General features: G+C 42.2%; 1 protein-coding gene and 1 long non-coding RNA gene across 2 annotated transcripts in view; one reads left to right on the top strand and one right to left on the bottom strand.

Annotated features, from left to right (window-relative positions):
• The window catches only part of LOC306933144, a 29,609-nt gene extending 11,083 nt beyond the window's left edge, over positions 1-18,526 (top strand). Inside the window, exon 4 of the long non-coding RNA XR_013791194.1 lies at positions 18,464-18,526. This is a non-coding gene — a long non-coding RNA (uncharacterized lncRNA). The remainder of the gene's footprint in view (positions 1-18,463) is intronic.
• Positions 1-19,236, bottom strand: part of pde4d (phosphodiesterase 4D, cAMP-specific) — a gene marked incomplete at its 3' end in the record, with an annotated part of 302,156 nt that overhangs the window by 213,995 nt on the left and 68,925 nt on the right. The window lies entirely within an intron of this gene.

Below are 19,236 nucleotides of genomic sequence, written 5' to 3'. Positions count from 1 at the left end.
GTATGGCCTATAAAATGGCCTATAAAATGGCCTATAAAATATCTATTTGGGCCGATAAAATATCTCAGTCGGCCCAGTTTTGGCCAGCTACTACCAGTGCTGCATAAGACAGACTGACACGGGAGTGAGCTGCCTCAAATCCCGAATTCTAGTAAGGCAAAATAATCCAGAGTATTGTTAATATAGTCCGCTGCAAATTAATGTTCTGCTTGCCAGAGCCTCATACTCACACACTGACGGTAGGTACTGTCGTTTTTGCCCCAAGAAGACGACCCTCCCTTCCCCAGGCTGTGTGCCTGTCACCGCCTTGGGCGTCACATCGCATGTGCTAAACAAAACAATTTAACCCGTCCTCCCGAGTTTTAAAATCACAATCGATATAATACCGTATTGTCCAGAATATAAGACGACTCAGATTATAAGACGACCCCACTTTTCAAGACAAATTTATGGAAAAAACTTTAAAGACAATCTGGTTCTCTATAAAGAAAATGGTTTATTTTAAAATGTTTCTATTTCTATAGTCATTTTAAAATAAAATAATTTTCATATCACTTCATATCACAATAGTGTAAATAGAGTAAACTGTAGTCTCTTGGTATGTCTTAAGGTGACTCCAGACCGAGGAAACTTGTCCAGACCAGTCAAAGACTACTTAAAACTCCCATATTGCAACAGACTAGCATTTTTTATCTGCACAAAGACAGTCTGCCAACAAAAGATTATTTTCCACCATGGAAATTGCAGAAAGCACTGGTTTGCAGGTGTGCTTATTATTATTATAAGCAACTTTGGGCTAGTTGTCCTGTAACATAGCTTAATATTCATAGTTGCCCGTTGCTTTATAGTTTGGGCTTATTTCTGAAGTGTAGTTGCTTATTTGGGCTTGCTTTCATGATTCATTTAAAAAATAGCTGATGTAATAGGGCTCAAGTAGTGAAACTGGTTGCTTCTTTTGGATTTGTTTTCAAAGACCTGGTCGCTTGTTTCACTCACAGAATCTGGCAACACAGCGCTTCACACCAAAACAAACAAAGATAGCATTATTTTCGCTAGTCTTGCTTTGGAGTTGATTTGGAGACTGGAGTTGATTGATTGGTATTATATATATTAATTGAGAGTTTATATTGAGAATATGGTATCTAGTTCACACACTACACCAGTAGAGTAAGCCCTGAAACATGACGAGCAGACTAGAAGTCCACTCTACAGTGGAATAATGTACCCCCCTCATCACTACAACATGGATAGCGTCGCTCCCGACATCGGCAACCGACCGGACATGTTCAGTTCTTCATCAACGGGTTCCGACGTGTCGATAAGGCGCTAGGGACGGCAAGCGACGGGAGCTTCTCGTCGGCTAGTCTCCTGCGGACAGTCTCGCGACTGGAGACTGCCGATCGTCGGTCCAGTGTGGACCTGCCTTTATACCAGTAACAATCAGGTCTCAGGTCTCCTTCTTGAGAAGAATGACATACAAGTTTTTATTATTTGCAGAATCAACAAGGACCAAAGCATGTTTAATTATTTTAACCCACAAAAGTAGTATTAAGGTGGTTGCACACTGGACGCGTTTTTCGGAAAACCGATGGAGAAACGCCGCTAAAAATCCGAAAAACGCGCTCGGTGTGTGGGGACCTTTAGTATCGGTATCACTATAGTGTCAATAGTGGCATCTGTGCGATTGACATCCCCAAGGAATCACAAAAAACTAACTTTTCACAATCACGCTCAAGTAACTACACAGTACAACACCCAACGGGAAATCTATAACAAACTCATCAGCTCTAAGGGCCTGGTTTCAGCAGTGGCATGCAGACATGGGTAGACAGCTGTGTTGTTCAGTGAATGTTTGCCTCAGTTATGCTCTGTGAAGCTCAACTTATCACAAGAGACCTGCAGTAGTACAGATAGCCCAGGGAGCAGAATAACAGATACAGAATTATACAAATCGCCATAGAGGGAGACAGATTTTTGCATGCATAAGTAACTATAGTTAACACAAGTAAGACGCGCAAACGCAGGAAGCGAACGCAGCTCGTAAATTGCAATAAGAATACATTTCCTACTTTTTTAAGGTTTTTTTTTAAGTTCTCTTTGAGTGGCAGTCGGTGGGAAATGCTCTCGCCACAGAATGTACTAGTATTCTGGCCATAATAATCATTCTGGGCGGCCCCAGCCCCAAGGTACGCAGAAGCGCTTCCCGGCGCTTGATTGACAGCGCAGAATGAATTTTGACGACGCATGCGCACTGGCGTACCGCTTGTGTGCACCCCTGTCCATATTCTACCTTTACAGAGAGATCATTATGATACAGTGCACACTTCTATCAGTTGTGGTTCCATATCTTAATTTACAGTATAATATTCTGTAGTACGCAAAAAAAAGAATCACAGATCTACAAGTTTATCACCATTACAATAGGCTTGTAGATTCAGGGTCAAACTACATAACTAAACATGGGGTTGGGGTTATAGCAAAACATCTGCAGCCCTATGCAGTCGTGGAGGATGCAGGCTGTTTCAGCATTATTAAAGTGAGCCGCACTGACTGCTCCCATCGATGTTTCAGCAACACAGTACATAACAAATACTTATGAACAGACACACACAGGTTTAATTTGAATAAAGCCTTTTGAAACATTATGGCTTTGAAACAAATTGGCTTTGACGCAAGTTAAACATCAAAAGAAATTCCACTTAATGACTTCCAATAAATCAAAAACCTTAAATCGTTCACATCCCTACGTTAGTAAAGCTGTGTTATGGCAGATATTTGGAAATACTATTTCAAATACTTAAACCCCACCCCCACCCACATACAAGCATAAACAGAAGAAAATACCAACTCCCCCCTCATCTCATCACATCTCATCTGATCTAATGCTCTCATCACCCATCTCCACTCTTCCTCTGCTCACTGTCCTCAAAGCATCCTCATGAGATAGATATCATCACTAATGTAATCAGTGCACCGCCTAACTAATGTAGCCATGGTGACTATTTCCTAAACGGGGGATGTGACCTTCTAGGGATGCATTTAGGTAAAATGGAAGCAAATTACAATTCACCTCACAGACAGAGATCTATGTCATACTTGCCAAATCTAATAATATATTACATTTGGCAAGAATGAAAAAGATAAGTTTAAAAAGGAAGGCTCACAAGTCTTGTTTTAATTATCACAAAATGAGCATTTAATGATCACAAAATGAGCATTTAATGATCACAAAAGTATGAAAAAGATCCCTTGAACCTTTCTGTGAGATGACGGTACACTCTCGTGCAGGTTAACCCATTTAGATCGTACGATGTGTGGGATCGTCATAACTAATCCAACCGACGTGCTGGATTTTCATTGATATCAAACGAGAGAAAAATATTCTGAATTATTTTCTTTTTTTTTAGTCCGCTTCTCCTTCTGCACCATACTCCTTGCTCTTTTGCGCATGCGCGTTGTTGTTCACTTCCCTGTTTACCGTTCACAAAGAAAGGCTCTGCGCGCGTAATCTAAGGAGCTCTCCGTGGTTTTGACCAGATGGATATAAGCTCTTCATTTCTGACTTCAACATGCCTCTCGTTCAAAATATGAAGCGAGCGATCATGAGCGACTTATATCGTAATCTTAGCAAGGTAAGCAAGCAAAAATATGTCTCCCGGTTTTTGTCCGGAATGGAAGGGGGGGGGGGGGGATTTACAGAGTAAAAGCGGACATATCTTCCCGGCACCCCGAGCTTCTATTTTGAAAAGAATCCCGGCGCTGATTGTGTTACCAAGGGCCAAGACGAAGAATGTCTGAGATGAACAAACGTGTCTTGTTGCGACCAAAGGTAGCATTTACTATGAAAACCTGCATCTCCCGTCCGTCCGCCCGTTTGTTAGTCACCCACACCTCCATATATGGTCACGCCTCGTGACATCACACCTCCATATATGGTCACGCCTCGTGACATCATTCCTCCATCTCCATATATGAAGATCACGACACTGACCTCATCTAACCCGGGATAACCATATATGGAGAAGACTGGATTATCCCCTAGATCTGCATATATGGAGCCGGCCAGCAACTCTTCATCTGACCTCAAACCCTTAGATCTCCATATATGGAGCTGACCTGTTATGACATTCTATATGTTGATCCTACCCCACCCGTCCTTCACGTTCTACATTCCATGTTGATCTGACCTAATTAAACCCTGAACACTCAAGACACACTCCATATATGGCCAGTACACTATTCATTCCATATGTTGATCTGACCTAATTAAACCCTGAACTCAAGACACACTCCAAATATGGCCAGTACACTATTCATTCCATATGTTGATCTGACCTAATTAAACCCTGAACACTCAAGACACACTCCATATATGGCCAGTACACTATTCATTCCATATGTTGATCTGACCTAATTAAACCCTGAACTCAAGACACACTCCAAATATGGCCAGTACACTATTCATTCCATATGTTGATCTGACCTAATTAAACCCTGAACACTCAAGACACACTCCATATATGGCCAGTACACTATTCATTCCATATGTTGATCTGACCTAATTAAACCCTGAACTCAAGACACACTCCAAATATGGCCAGTACACTATTCATTCCATATGTTGATCTGACCTAATTAAACCCTGAACACTCAAGACACACTCCATATATGGCCAGTACACTATTCATTCCATATGTTGATCTGACCTAATTAAACCCTGAACACTCAAGACACACTCCATATATGGCCAGTACACTATTCATTCCATATGTTGATCTGACCCCCCAAGGCCCCCATGCTAATGCGCCAGCGCTCGCCCAGCAGTCTGTGTGTAATGTGTTACAGTACGTGGGGGCTCCTGTGGTACAGCCGCCACTTGAGTGTTGAAAGGTTTCCAGTTCAATCCCCGGCTCTCCCTGGGTTATAACTGTCCTTGAGCAAGACACAGACCTACTCCTGATGAATAGTCGATGTGGGAATAGGTAGGAAGATACATATACTTAATACAAGTGTTATAAAGTAGTGTACAGGTGGTCGGTGAATGAAATGGACCAAGCAAAAAAGAACTCTAATAGTGTAGTACTACCACATCAGATTATAACTAATGGATAATAAGCAGGGGTATTATTATTATTATTATTAATGATGATGTAACTCCAGTGGTGGTCACAGTATCTAGAGGCTTCTACTAATGGCTCTGAAATAGGACCCATCAAGATCAACCTCTCCATTCTTTTCCCATGGCATATGAAATCCATCTCCTGTTAATGAGCAAATGGCCGTAAGCAGATTCATCAGGCAATCTGTCCCACAGTGACATGAAATCAACTTCTGATTCATGCTCTTGGATCCAGTTCTTGTTACAGAACAAATATCAGAATCAGAATAACATGGAAATTACTTAGCCCTACCTGTGTGATCATAAGCCAATCACTCACAGTAATGATGGCTTACATACTAGCAATCCTGTGTACTAATGGTAGGTGACTTTGTTTCCTAAGTCTTTGTTTGAATGCTAGTTCATGTAGGCATAGGCTATACCTAAAACCTCATGTCAAAAGACACAAAGACTTAATCTATCACTATCAATCTATCATCCGTCTATGATCACAATGACTTTATCCTGTGACATTCCTTCAATAAATAATATGTTAAAATAAAAAGATACATTGTGCTGTGAACAGCCTGCTTGGAGGCATGACAAACAATGTAAGATAAGTATACACAGGATCTCCGTGTTAACCTTGTGGGCATTATGTTCCTTCACACTGTTCCTGTGACCCAACCATAGCATCATCCATTATGCATGCATGCAAGTCTACAGATCTGCTGCTGTTTTTGAATCCGTCTCAGGACTATGCTGTAGCATGTCCGTATACCAAACAATATAGCCTATAGCTGACATTTGTTTGGTATACGGACCTATAGCCTATAGGTGACATTATATTCCACAGGAACGATGTATTATTGTTAATTATAAGTTAACTAAATCGTACATTTCCCGTCAGTTGGTCACGTCAGTTTGTCACGCCCCATATATGGTCATGCCTTGATATTGTGTCATCAAAATTGGCCAGCAACTCTACATCTCACCTCAAACCTCAAACCCTTAGATCTCCATATATGGAGCTGACCTGTTCTGACATTCCATATGTTGATCCTTCCCCATCCATCCTTCCTCTTCAATGTCTCCCTTTTGACTGATACCTGTCCATTTTCCCCATCCATCCTTCCTCTTCAATGTCTCCCTTTTGACTGATACCTGTCCATTTAAACTCTAGACGGGCCTGCCCCAAAGTTAGTAGTGCAGCAGCGCCCGGCAGCTGGCGAAAACTAGGGTTCTCAACAGGCCTGAAGATTAAGGCCCAGCCCCTCATCAAACCCTGTACACTCAAGACACTGCCCCCGCTGCCTCTCTTAGATCTCGCCCTTTAGGGCGAGGTCGCTTCTCGCCATCAGGCATCTTACTGGTACAGTATAGATATACGTAGCAAACACTTGTGACAACAGGTCGTTCATACAGTGAGTACAGCATATATAATCTGTACAGCTACCGTTGGGGTTGTGAATCTGAATCTGATATACTAAGTACAAATCTTTTTGGTAGATGGTTAGTGGACTGAGGAAAAACTATTTTGTTTGTTCTTTAGTCGCTTTCAGCATTCATGAGTTAAACATTTGGTTAGAAATGTGTGACAGGTCTTCAAATGAGATCTAATGGTGGGAGGCAGGAGGAGACAAGTAGGTCTCAGAGGCACATCACTCAAGGCCTAGCCACCGGAAGAGCAGTGGGAATCAATAGTTATGGACATGCATGCAAAGAGAGACGGAGAGAGCTAGAGAATAGGGGAAGAGGCAGAAGCATAATGGTCCATTTCAGTATGTGCACTTGCATCAGTGACCCACGGGGGGTCTGGGAGAGAGAGAGTAGTGATTTTGGAAAGTGGTGAAAATAATCAGAAGCTGGGAAAGAAAAGCGGATGGGGAAAAAGTCCCACATATATGCTGCCTAGTGTAACTGAGCCACGGCAGCCGTCCTTAGTTGCAATACTGAAGCCTTGTTTGATCCCTGGAGTGCGGCAACCTGCTGTCATATGGCTTATATTTCTCCGAGCATTTGGCATCTTATAGTTGCTTTATCTAGTGCCTGGATGTCTGTCAGTCACTAACAAGCCCACAAACTAACAAGCCCATATGTGTAACACATACAGTAACGACTTTTCGGTTTTAATAGCTTCCCCTATGCCTTGATACAGATGTCCATTTAAAAACCAGAGCTGATCAAGAATTATCCAGAGCTACAATAGAATATGGGCAGATCTTGGACCAGCTGTTGACCCAGCTGGAGAGCCTTTATCGCCCTGTTGGGTGCAACGTGATCAGTAGAGCATAGTCAGCTAATAGCTCAGGCAACCACCCAGGAACTAGACAGTGGTGCCCCCGAGAGGCTTTGGGCTGTCAGCCTTTCAAAGAGCGGCTGTCCTTCAAAAGCTTTCAAGCATCTCATTAGCCCAGTGTGAGCACTACTGTGGAGGGGTTTGAAAGACAAAGCATTCCGTTGGTGGTGATGTTTGGATGAGTAGCTGGCTCCTATCCTACATTATGTCAGTGATGTGAAGTGACCCAATTTCCTTTTGATGTCATCATTTCTCCTCCACGTATGCCCGATTTCCATACCATGGCCTCACACCACCCCACACCGCCTACTGGTACCAGTGTTTTCACAACAAGGAATTGGGCTGAGTGGTGTCAAAGTGGTACTAAATGAGTGCCTAAAAAGTACCATCTCCAGTGTGGGTCTGAGCTAAGCTAAGCGGGGCCCAAACACTTCAATGACTGATTACTCACTGACTTTCTTTTTATTTAGACCAGGATCATAATTGTAATGCATTATAATAGATTATATTGTATTATAATCACTCTCAATCTATTTTAGTGCATTATAATTATCATAGTTGTAATACATTACCCTCAGATGCCCTGAGGGCGAGGAGCGTGCACGCATCTGTCTCTACATCTCACCTCAAACCTCAAACCCTTAGATCTCCATATATGGAGCTGACCTGTTCTGACATACCATATGTTGATCCTTCCCCATCTATCCTTCCTCTTTGATGTCTGCCTTTTGACTCTTACCTGTCCATTTAAACTCTAGACGGGCCTGCTCCATAGTTATTAGTGTAGCCGTGCCCGGCAGAGTTCTCAACAGGCCTGAAAATGAAGGCCCGGCCCTACCTGGGCCCTCATCAAACCCTGTACACTCAAGACACTGCCCCCGCTGCCACCCTTAGATCTCCATATATGGAGCTGACCTGTTCTGATATTCCATATGTTGATCTGACCTCATCAAACCCTGTACACGCAAGACACGCTCCATATATGGCCAGTACAGAATTCATGCCATTATGTTGATCTGACCCCCCATTCCAAAGCACCAGCACTCGCCCAGCAGTCTGCTGTCACCCAGGCAGATACGTGCACGCGACCTCGCCCTCTGTACTATTGTAATCTCACTTGCCATGGCTTCTTGGCCAATGATTTAACATGCCATATAGTTGCTCAAGTTTCCCAACCTTCAATACTTTCACACGCACAAAATATTCTATTTATCAAAAGCTGCTGCTCTGTGTGTCACACACTCAGGGCTATGTACGTTCCACGCTGCACAGAGCTGTACCAGCAGCACCGCCAGGAAGACAGTCGATCCTGTGCCCAGGAACAAAGCTTGCAAGGTGGGATAGATGGAGAGACCTACGTACTCGGAAATGGCTTTCGCCTACTTGTAGGTTATCAAACCATGTAGTATTTATATGCGTAAATATTCACGCTGATGCTAAATCCTCATTAACATTTCATGTACAGCTGCTATTTAAAAGAAAAGGATTTTTTTTATTTGGACTTCTACAGAAGCCTGTGGAAAGTGAATGGTAAATCCCCTGCTGTCAAAATGACAAAAGTGATCTTTATAATATTAATACTTCTTTATACAATGTTGATGTAACTAAGAGAATCGATAAGTTATCTATATTTCATATACACAGATTAATAAGTAAAAATAAAAAGTTGTGATGCAACATTTCCTGGTTTTAATGCAGTCGCTTATGCATGCTTATCACTCCCGAGTTCCACATTCATTTTCAGGAGTGGGCGGAGAATACCGCTCGTTCATGTTTTAGGCCCAGTTTGACACAAGATGCAGTACCTACGATCGGCCAGCATGTCTATTTGGCTTCAATGCTTCCTCTCGGTGCTGGGGGCTTGAGTATACCACATTCTGAAAACTGGGACTATAATCATGTACAGACCAGAAATGGGACTCTAGACTCGACTCGGACTCAACCCCCAAAGACTCCAGACTCGACTCGGACTCGAGCTCAATGACTCGACGAGTATCGACGAGTCATTACCGTATTTTTTGACCCACATTAATGAGTGAAATGCCCGAAAAAATTATCCAATTTACCTTTACTTTCCCCTCCTGAGGTTCATTTGCGCAATTGCGCAAATGAACCTCAGCTGAGCGGAGCTCAGTCGATTTCACTCCACAGTGGCGATGCGCACAAACTGATACACGGTGGAGCCTTTCATCATAACATTTAAATATGAAAACGGCGAAACTAAACACATATGTTTGGGTCCGCATCAGCTATCCAACTTTATTTAACTTTGCCTTTGTTTAATATGTTGATACAAGGATGGGATAGACTGTGAGGGAAAAAAAATTAAACATCGGGTTTCATGGATCATGTGCGCTGCAGCTGCTGACTGCTGACCTCGTTATTAAACACTACGTAATTAATGTTCACTGCATTAACATCAAGTTCCATTATGTTGCCCACCTTGCCCACGTAATGTTACAATACCTACAGGCTTATTTGGTTACAAAAATGTTTAGTTGTAGCCTATATTCCATCGCACGTCGTGCATCATTGATTATGTTGTGTCCAAAAGAACAGATCTGATAAACATTCATTCTGTGCATTTTTCATTTTGGGCTGGGTGTAGATCACTGAATTTCAGCCTTTACAGCCGTCGTATAAATAAATAATTCATTAATTAAATTAATTAATTAAACCGGAGGATTTTTTTTTTCTGAGACTCGAGTCACACTCGAGTCGCCGCCACAAATGGGACTCTAGACTCGACTTGTACTCAACCCCGAAAAACTCTGACTCGACTCAAGCTCAATAACTCCTGACTCGACTCGGACTCGTGCTCAATGACTCCTGACTCGACTCGGACTCGAGCTCCGTGACTCGTGGACATCTCTGGTACAGACTAGCGCTACTCAACCCGCCAGCCCGTCATGGTCATACCAATAAAAAATATGTTTGTTCTGCTTTCAGTGAAGAAAAGTCATTTCTAGCGTTTCTAACCACACAATGCGATCATGCGCTACTGAGCTGTTTGTTCTTCCTGCTGACAAAAAGTGTCCGTGTTGTTGTGGATTTACAAGTCCACAAGCACTGCTGCAGCATGTACCCACGACGCGTTGTGCAGTTGTATATCGGCTCGCGTTCGGTAAACAACACCGTCATGAGGAAGTGCAAACAAGTTACGGGCGCGGACAGAAAGCAGCATGTTTTGTGCTTGTGCAAAGAATATACTCCTGGCTTGTTTCGGATCAACCTATGTATGTGAAAGTGCAATTGGAATTATCAAGTAAAAACAGCGCAACGCTTTCATTTACGAGACCCATGCATGCATGATGACTGTCGGAGGAGTGGCGAAAATGCAGACTCAAGTGTCACATTAAGTAAGAAATCTCTCACTCTCTCCCTCTCTCCTTCTATCTCTCCCCCTTCCCTCTCTCGCTCTCTCCCTCCCCATCTCTCTCTCTCTCTCTCCCCCCTTCCCTCTCTCTCCCCCTTCCCTCTCTCTCTCTCGCGCTCTCCCTCTCTCCCTCTCTCCCTCTCTCTCTCTCTCTCTCTCTCTCTCTCTCCCTCCCTCCCTCCCTCCCTCTCTCCCTCTCTCCCTCTCTCCCTCTCTCTCTCTCTCTCTCTCTCTCTCTCTCTCTCTCTCTCTCTCTCTCTCTCTCTCTCATGTATAGTTGTGGCTTTTACCGTCCCCGATGTAGGCTATGTCGTCTCTCTCCTGCCTCCTCTTTAACAGATGTCGCCCAAATCAAACCTGATTTATGAAACTATTCATTTTAATTTGTAGGCAGTAATTAGTAAAGAAAAGTGTGACTGAATGTCACTGGAAGATATTCATGATTCTCTGTTGTGTCTGTCAGCCACTGACTGAAGCCAGCTGTAGGCTTATTGCACTTATTACATTGTTGCACTGTTACTATTCACATTTCGTGAATGAAGCCTGATTCTTGAATTGGAATCAAGTATGTCCACTTGTCCAGAGAGAGCCTTATCATTATATCCAGAGAGCCTGAACCCATTAAGTAGAAAACATATGTTTGTTTCCAAAACGGTAATTTATAGGTATGTTATTATTTGTACCAGTCCATGAGACTGTGATGTGGCTTATACATTTCAGTAGTATTGGCCTCTTGGTTATCTCTGATATTTGCAACAGTAGTCTGTTCATGTTCTCATCATATTTTGTGAATAAAAGCCTAATTTTGTAACTTAATTTTATTAATAATCATTCCATGTCATGACAATAATTTTGTTCAATGAGGTTTGGCCTTTCCTAGATGGAAATGTAGTCCATTTTCTGTGTGTTTCCTCAATTTTTAGACAACTCATAATGTGTTAGAAAATCACGGACAAAAAATCCAATATAGGACCAACATTATTTGGGCTTGCGGCCCTTGGACTTTTGGTATTTTGCTGAGTGGCCCCTGAGCCATCCTAAGTTGAGTAGCCCTGGACTAGAGCCTACTGTAACATGCCATCTATCGACCTAATAGATTGTGACTAGACCTAATATATTGTCATTTGTCACTATTGATTTATCTGTCTTCTCATTAGGGTTGGTGCTTGGTGGTCATGTTCCTTCCACTTCAGTGTAATAAAAAGACAAACCCTGTGCCTTAGACATGATGAAAAGGCATGATAAGGCTTTTTTGCTACCTTTAATTAAAGGTTTTCTTCTGTGTTGTGACTCAACCAAGCACAGTCTCAGCTGACCAATGACCATACCGTCCCCTCGGGCAATGTGATCGATGGGATCTAACTGCAGCTATACTGTTTGTGTCTCTTAGATTCACAACAAACTAGCAGAACCAACAGTGTATTATGAAAATCAGCTGTGGAGGCTCATGAGCTATGGGAATCATCCATGAGCTATGGGAATCATCCATGAGCTATGGGAATCATCCATTGATGATGATGGTGATCATTAGACAGGAAGTTGGTGAGCGGTGAAAAGGCAACATATCCCCGGTAGTTTGGCAATTTTTTGGCAAAGGTTTTGTATATACACACGATACACTGGACTGGACATCGGGGACTCGGCACAGGCAGTTATAAGAAAGATTGTTGATATTAACGTAATGTTTTAATTAATGGTTCAAAATGCTAAAATAGGCCCTGACGGCTGGTGTAGACGTCCAGGCACCTAGGCTGCTAATCCAACGAGTTGATGATCTTTGCTACGTGACACCCATCTCTCTCTCCCCATTTCCCATCAGCCTACTGTACTATATATATTTATACAATTGTAAAACAACCTAGTTGTAATAGCCTGTAGTGCACCTAATGTCTTACCTTAATGTCTTACCTTGTCTTACACCTCAGGTGTATGTGAGTACTTTTTTTGTTGAGAAACAAATTGAAATAAAATGATGGGAGCTAGTAAAAAACCCACTGTTTTATACCTGTGTAAACCTGTGATGTGACACTAAAGTTGATTCTGAATTAAACCCAAACACAGATGTATAACTTTACAGCAGATATTCTACATAGTATTGTATACATTTTACCTAGATCCTATTCATGTTGCTGCATTGACCCTGCAATCACCCTTGAGATCAATGCAATCTCATTCTGTGATAGACCATTGTCCTTGCATTTGCCTGGAGAGGTGCCAAGAACCACAATCTCATCTTTTATAGAGACAATAACTGTATGTTCTAAACAAACTCATGTTCTAAGAAACTACTAGACAGACATCAATGTCTGTCTACCACCAAAATTAAGGAAGACACCCATGGAGTTCGGAGTCAGTGTTGACGTAGCGTTACAGTCACAGCAGACGTGTGCTCCAAAATCAAATAACTCAATATTTGCACAAATATTGCTCAGTATTCTGGCTATAACCATAGCATGCTTTACGCACAGTTAATGTTTGCATGATGTACAGTTTGTATGAAACTCCATTATTGTGCAATATTTTTGGCCACTAGCGCCAGTAGTGGTCTGACGCAATATACATCACACCTTTGCAGAACAGATCTAGATGCTAACACCGCATCGCAACTCGGTGCGTTGTTAGTTTGATGATCTGTTATTTTTGCTCATGCCATTCTACCTGAACTCTAGACATGCAGCCAGAACCTCTAGTATTATATAATATTGGTATTTGCTTGTTTGCTACCGCATTCATGCCATGACTAGTCAGGGATGCTACTGCATACCACCATTTCAAAGCATTCTTATTTTTATTTATCAACTGGAATTCAAAAAACATATGGTGATCGACACAATGTAGCCCTGCTTCTGCTCTATTTGACATATTCCAATTGACTTCCTACCTCAATTTGTCCACACCAGTAACTTCCTAATGTGCATGATCATCTTTCAAAGCGTCAAAAGCTGTCTTGAGTGTCTTTCCCAATTCACTTTCAGTTTCAGCCTGACCGCAAAAGTCAATAAGAGCCAAAGGCAATAGACATCAATACTTAATTTGGTCTGTAACACTGAACACGGAAACAAACATCTACAAGGTAGACGTAGCCACAATTAATGATCAAAGTTATGGTAATTGATGCTGATCTATGGTAATGAAAATCTTATTAGGCCATTCACGGTGCATTCATTAGCACATTCCAACCATCTACTTCACATGACTTAGACTAGAGGGAAGCAGGACATGCATTTCATGCCAGTGTTGTAGTACGTATAGCCAGTACACCATGACGGCGATTGTGGCAGTGGCTATATATAGGCACATACCCCATGGCACTGACCACTCTTCTGTAGGGTCTAATGACATAGCCAGGGGAGGTACACTCCATACCAGCTAAAAAGCTCCCTTGAGCTCAGGCAGATACAGCAGGGATCTTAAAGACTGCATGTAGTATTAAAGGCTCAGCCCCCCCCCCCCCCCCCCCCCTCCTCATTTTGGGTGTCCTGATGCTAGTAGGTAGGTAGTGTAAATGATTTTCTTTGGTTAATATAAGTGTTAAAAAGGGGATGCACACGCAGATTAGACACACCAACGGATCGACATGCGGAAACAACGGTCGGACATGCGGTCGGACATGCGCTGCTCCGTGCTTCATGAGCAGACAAAATTGGAACTGGAACACTATAAAAAATTAAGCTCATAAATAGCGTACTCTATCATGATTGGCTGACATTTTGTCACCTACCTGAAAATGTTTTTTTCTGTTCATTAAAGAGCTGGAGAGACAGGGAGACCCCTGTTACTGAACAAACACTCTATAGGGCCCAGCAAAATATCCCAAAAGGGGCAAGTAGGACCCTAGGAGAGATACAGATCAATCACTTCGCTAGAGTGACATGACGACCATGTAGCCTAAACAGTGACTTTTCCATGCTATTACACTACTTTAATGGTGCAGATTTGCTCGGTTCATACTTATGCCATAACAGAAGGACTTTAGAAGGGGGCATTTTATTGTCTGGACTTTCTATCGAACAATCAAGCTTCAAGCAAATGTGCACTGACGGCGCACAGAACGGTGGATGCATAACAGCCAAGCACTGGTCATTTATTAAAGGGATAGTTCAGATTTTTTGAACTTAAGTTGTATGAAATACTTGCCATTAATATAGTGGTTGCAACTGTATTAATTGATTTCCCGAGTCCTGTGGTGGGAGTTCTGCTCTGGTTTTGGTGAAATATCAAGTAAATTAATCCACAAAACTAACGTAATTTGTATTGTTGACCTATTTCTAAAATATTAGTGCAACTTCCGTTCTTTTTTTTACCCCTCTATCACACAGAACTATGTTTGATACGCCCAAAAAATAGTTCCATGTGATAGAGGTGTCAAAGTTGAACGAAAGTCGTGCTAATATTTTAGAAATAGGTCAACAATACAAATTACGTTCGTTTTGTGATTCATTTACTTTTACTGCGTGGCCCCAGTGCCCCCACAAAATGACCGGAACTACTTAATATTGACCAAAACCAGAGCAGAACTCCCACCATGGGACTCGGGCAATCAATTAATACAGTTGCAACCACTATATTAATGGCAAGTATTTCATATAACTTAAGTTAAAAAAATCTGAACTATCCCTTTAAGCCACATATGCATTTATATAATCAATGAGGTTTCTATTTGAATTGGGTGTCTAGCTAGGTGTCATGTCATGATTTTATTTATATATTTATATATCACTATTAGTATAATTGTAATCCATCTACAACCTATAGTAGTGAGCTTGCAGATCAGCTATTTTCAATGAACAGATTTAACTTTAAAAACCACCCGATCAACATTGTATTGTATCTTGTTAAAGTGTTCTTGATTAATGTATTCATTCGTTTAAATGAACACCCAGAAAATAGCCAAAACGTCACTGCTCTGCAAAAGACGTAAAAGTAGGTCAACTGTCAAACTACCGGTAGCTTATTAAAATAGCCAATATATACCCTGTGAGGTGCAGATCAGCTATTTGCAATGAACAGAGTTAACGTGGAGATTAATAAGTGTAATAAGTAATATGTTCTTGAATCATAGCCTACCATGTGTTATCATAGGCAAATGGGCAATCAAATACATTACTGTAGCATACATTGACAACATTTGAGCACCCACCAGCAGATGTAAAATAAACATGGGGCATGATTCGCATGAAAGATTTCTGCAGATGTTTCGCTAAGCAATAACATGTATAATAGTTAGTTTCTTCAATAAGGTATCAGTTGTTGTAGCCTTGAAAGTGGGGCAGTAGCTGTCAAAATCTTTCCATTCTGTGTGTGTGTTCATAATATCCCAGATTTTGCAGAGATAAAGCTCTCTTCCTAATAGCTGTATGTATGTTGAGTGTAAGCCTCGTCTTTCCATTAGTTTTCCGTTCAATCTTTAGTCGGCAAATGAGTAATTTTACAAACTCAAAGCGTGTGAATTGTCATTCACACCGTTTGCCCCACGACACGGCGAGGGGGCGGAGATCAGAGATCTATGACGAGTCGTTGCTGGAAACTATAGCAATGATTACTATAAGAATATAGTGGTTTAACATTTTAACATAAAACGTTTTGTTTTAACCAAAAAATATCACTTACACTACCTTTAAAGGTATATTCAGTGATTTGACTTAATTGAAATATCACTTATTTTTTTATTTTTTTCTGGATAATCCTCCCTACTACATGTGCACATTTTGTTACCGGGGCGGACTGGGTGGTTTTCCAAATCACCCAAATCACTGAATGCTCCTTTAAGTACTTAACTACAGCAGGGGGGCAAAGAGCTAGCAAAGAGTAAAGGGGAATCAGAAAGGAGACATGGGAGTGCTCTCTGCTCTCCCACGGAGGAGATAAAATGACCAGATGAACTGAAGCCATGCCACTCAACTCGCTTCCTACGCCTTTCCCCCATGAATAAAAATCCCTCCCTCAGCAGTGATTAGGAGGTGACATGGAGGCCTGCTTTCATTTCACACCGCAAAAGGGTGCCCCTTGCACCTAAACACGCCCCTCTTGAGTGACAGGCAGTGACGCTGACATGCAGCACTGTTAGATGTGCCTCTATTCTAGGAGGACAGCAGTGCCCGGCTTTGCTCCGTTGGTGGGAAATATTGCTCGGTGTTGGCATTGCCTTGGAGGGGTAATAATTTACTTTTTTGTGCATATCGGGTTGCAACTCGGACGGGACTGAGTCGGCTCTAGCGAACTTTGCAACTTTTGACACGGGCGCTCGTGGCTCAAGATCGCTAGAGACAGTGCACCTCTGTCGCGGTCTAAAACTATACTTTATCGGCGGCAGCGGATTCGATCCCAGGAGGTGTAGATTGGGAGTCTAATGATTAGTGAAGCATGGGGGTGTATACGTTGGTTAGACATACTAACAATCCGACAGGCATTAGTCCGACAACACCGTCGCTCCCGACATGCGTGGCCGGTTAAAACTCACCCGTGGCTCCCGAAATGCTTGGCAGGTTAAAGCTAACCTGTGGCTCCCGACATGCGTGGCAGGTTAAAACTAACCTGTGGCTTCCTGTGAGGTTAGGTTTAGGGTTTGGGTAGGGTGTCGGTTGTCAGACTGTTAAAGCGTCGGACCAAACTCATGCACCCGAAGCACGCTACCGAGCTGGCAGGTAGGCATCGGTTTTCAGGCTGTAGAATGTGAAAATGCCCCGCCCCACGGGATCACCCTAACCCATAGTTCAGCCAGTTGAGGGCTGGGCTGTGGCTGTGCAAGAGCTTGTGTCTGAGTAACATATTCATAAAGGCAGACCCAAGACTCATAGAGCAAAGTCCACAGAGGAAAAGGTTGCCAATTCTCCATCCCTATGAGCGCCTGAGTGGTAGCCTTTTGTTGATAGTGGGGTTCTGCTCACAGGGCTTTTCCATGGCAATACTGCAGAAGTTACATGTTTACTCCTCAATTTATTTCTGTTTGGCTTTCAACAGTAACACTGTGTTCGAAAATGGTATAGGGTATTAAGCCTATACCATTTTCAAACACACTGTTAAGAGGATAAGCGGATCATCTCTACACTTCAAATGTAAGTTTCACACTTCAAATGTAAGTCGTATGCGTCAGTGCTGTGTGGGTTGCAATGTCAGGAAAACCTGACTGTAGCTGTAGCTGCATTCACCTTTCTAATTAGCATGATGACCTGGATGAAAAAGGCCTAAATGCCTGGTCAGACCACCACCCATAGATTAGCTGTCTCAGGGGACCTGTTCACATATTGGAAAGCCCTGCTAGGTTCTTAATGACTTCTGAGTGGATTTCGACTGCTTACGGTAAAAGTATAGCAATGTAGGCCTATGTATATACTATAATTGCACAGACATGGCTAGAACCTAATTAATCTCCAGAGGAAATACAAAATCTTTCTAGTCTTGAATAATTCTGTTAAAAGTACAAAAAATGCCTTTTTCCGGATACACTTTTATACGTGTTTCAGTTCCACTACTTAGGGACCATTATACCTACTGTAATGTATGCTCTATCGTACCACGTGTCACCCACCTTACAACACGGACGTGATGTATTGTTGTGAGCTTTTAGATCGGCTATTTTCGGCACCAGACACCATCGTACGATGGCGCTTAAATCAGGCTTTATAGATGTCACTCCCTGAACCTTCTCTCCCCTCTCTCTTTTGGCCCCTCCTCTTTTGTGATTACTCAGCCAGGGATCATTCTGTCTGCCCAGAAAAAACAGCATGCTTTCTAAAGCCAACCAACCCTGCAGGTGAGAATCACTCCCATCTAAAAACACAACACATGGTACAGAACCTAACAGCAGCAATGGCCACTTAAGACAGATAGCTGGGGTGACCTTCTCAGATTTCACATCAGTTTTTTTTTTCTCCTTCCCTTTTACTCCCCAGCATAAGTGAGTAATTGGAGCAGAAACATTTTCCCCTCTGCATGTCTGACTACGGAGTGGCTTTCATGATGTTAAATATACCCGTCTGTATTCAGACAGGCAGCCATCAAAGCTGTTATTTCATGCATCTGTTGTCAACCTTTGACAGCATGCTTTTGCGTTATCCTTGTCAAACATAAGACTTTCATGTGGGGCCACGAGACTGTGCCCTCACTCAGCCAGTTTGTTTTGAGTGTCATCTAAGAGAGGATGTGGCCAATTCCATCATGCATTAGAGATGCTATGTGTAGAAGGCATGTAACGATTCACTCAACTCACGATACGATTCGTACGATATGAGGTTCACGATACGATTTTTCACGATATTAAAAAATATATATATTTTAAAGAAAAAATACAGTTTTTTTTAATTTTATATAATTTATCTTCCCCCCTGAGATTTTTTATTTAAATACATTGCAAAAAAGTAGCATTACTTTTGACAATGCAGAAACATAATTGCCTTCCTTGATGAGTATAAACGACCATCATCACCTGGGCACAGTCACAGACACACACAGCTCCCCTCTACA

Source organism: Electrona antarctica (genome assembly GCF_951216825.1).
Source record: "Electrona antarctica genome assembly, chromosome: 12".
Taxonomy (NCBI): Eukaryota; Metazoa; Chordata; class Actinopteri; order Myctophiformes; family Myctophidae; genus Electrona; species Electrona antarctica.
This window is presented reverse-complemented; position numbering and strand designations above follow the sequence as displayed.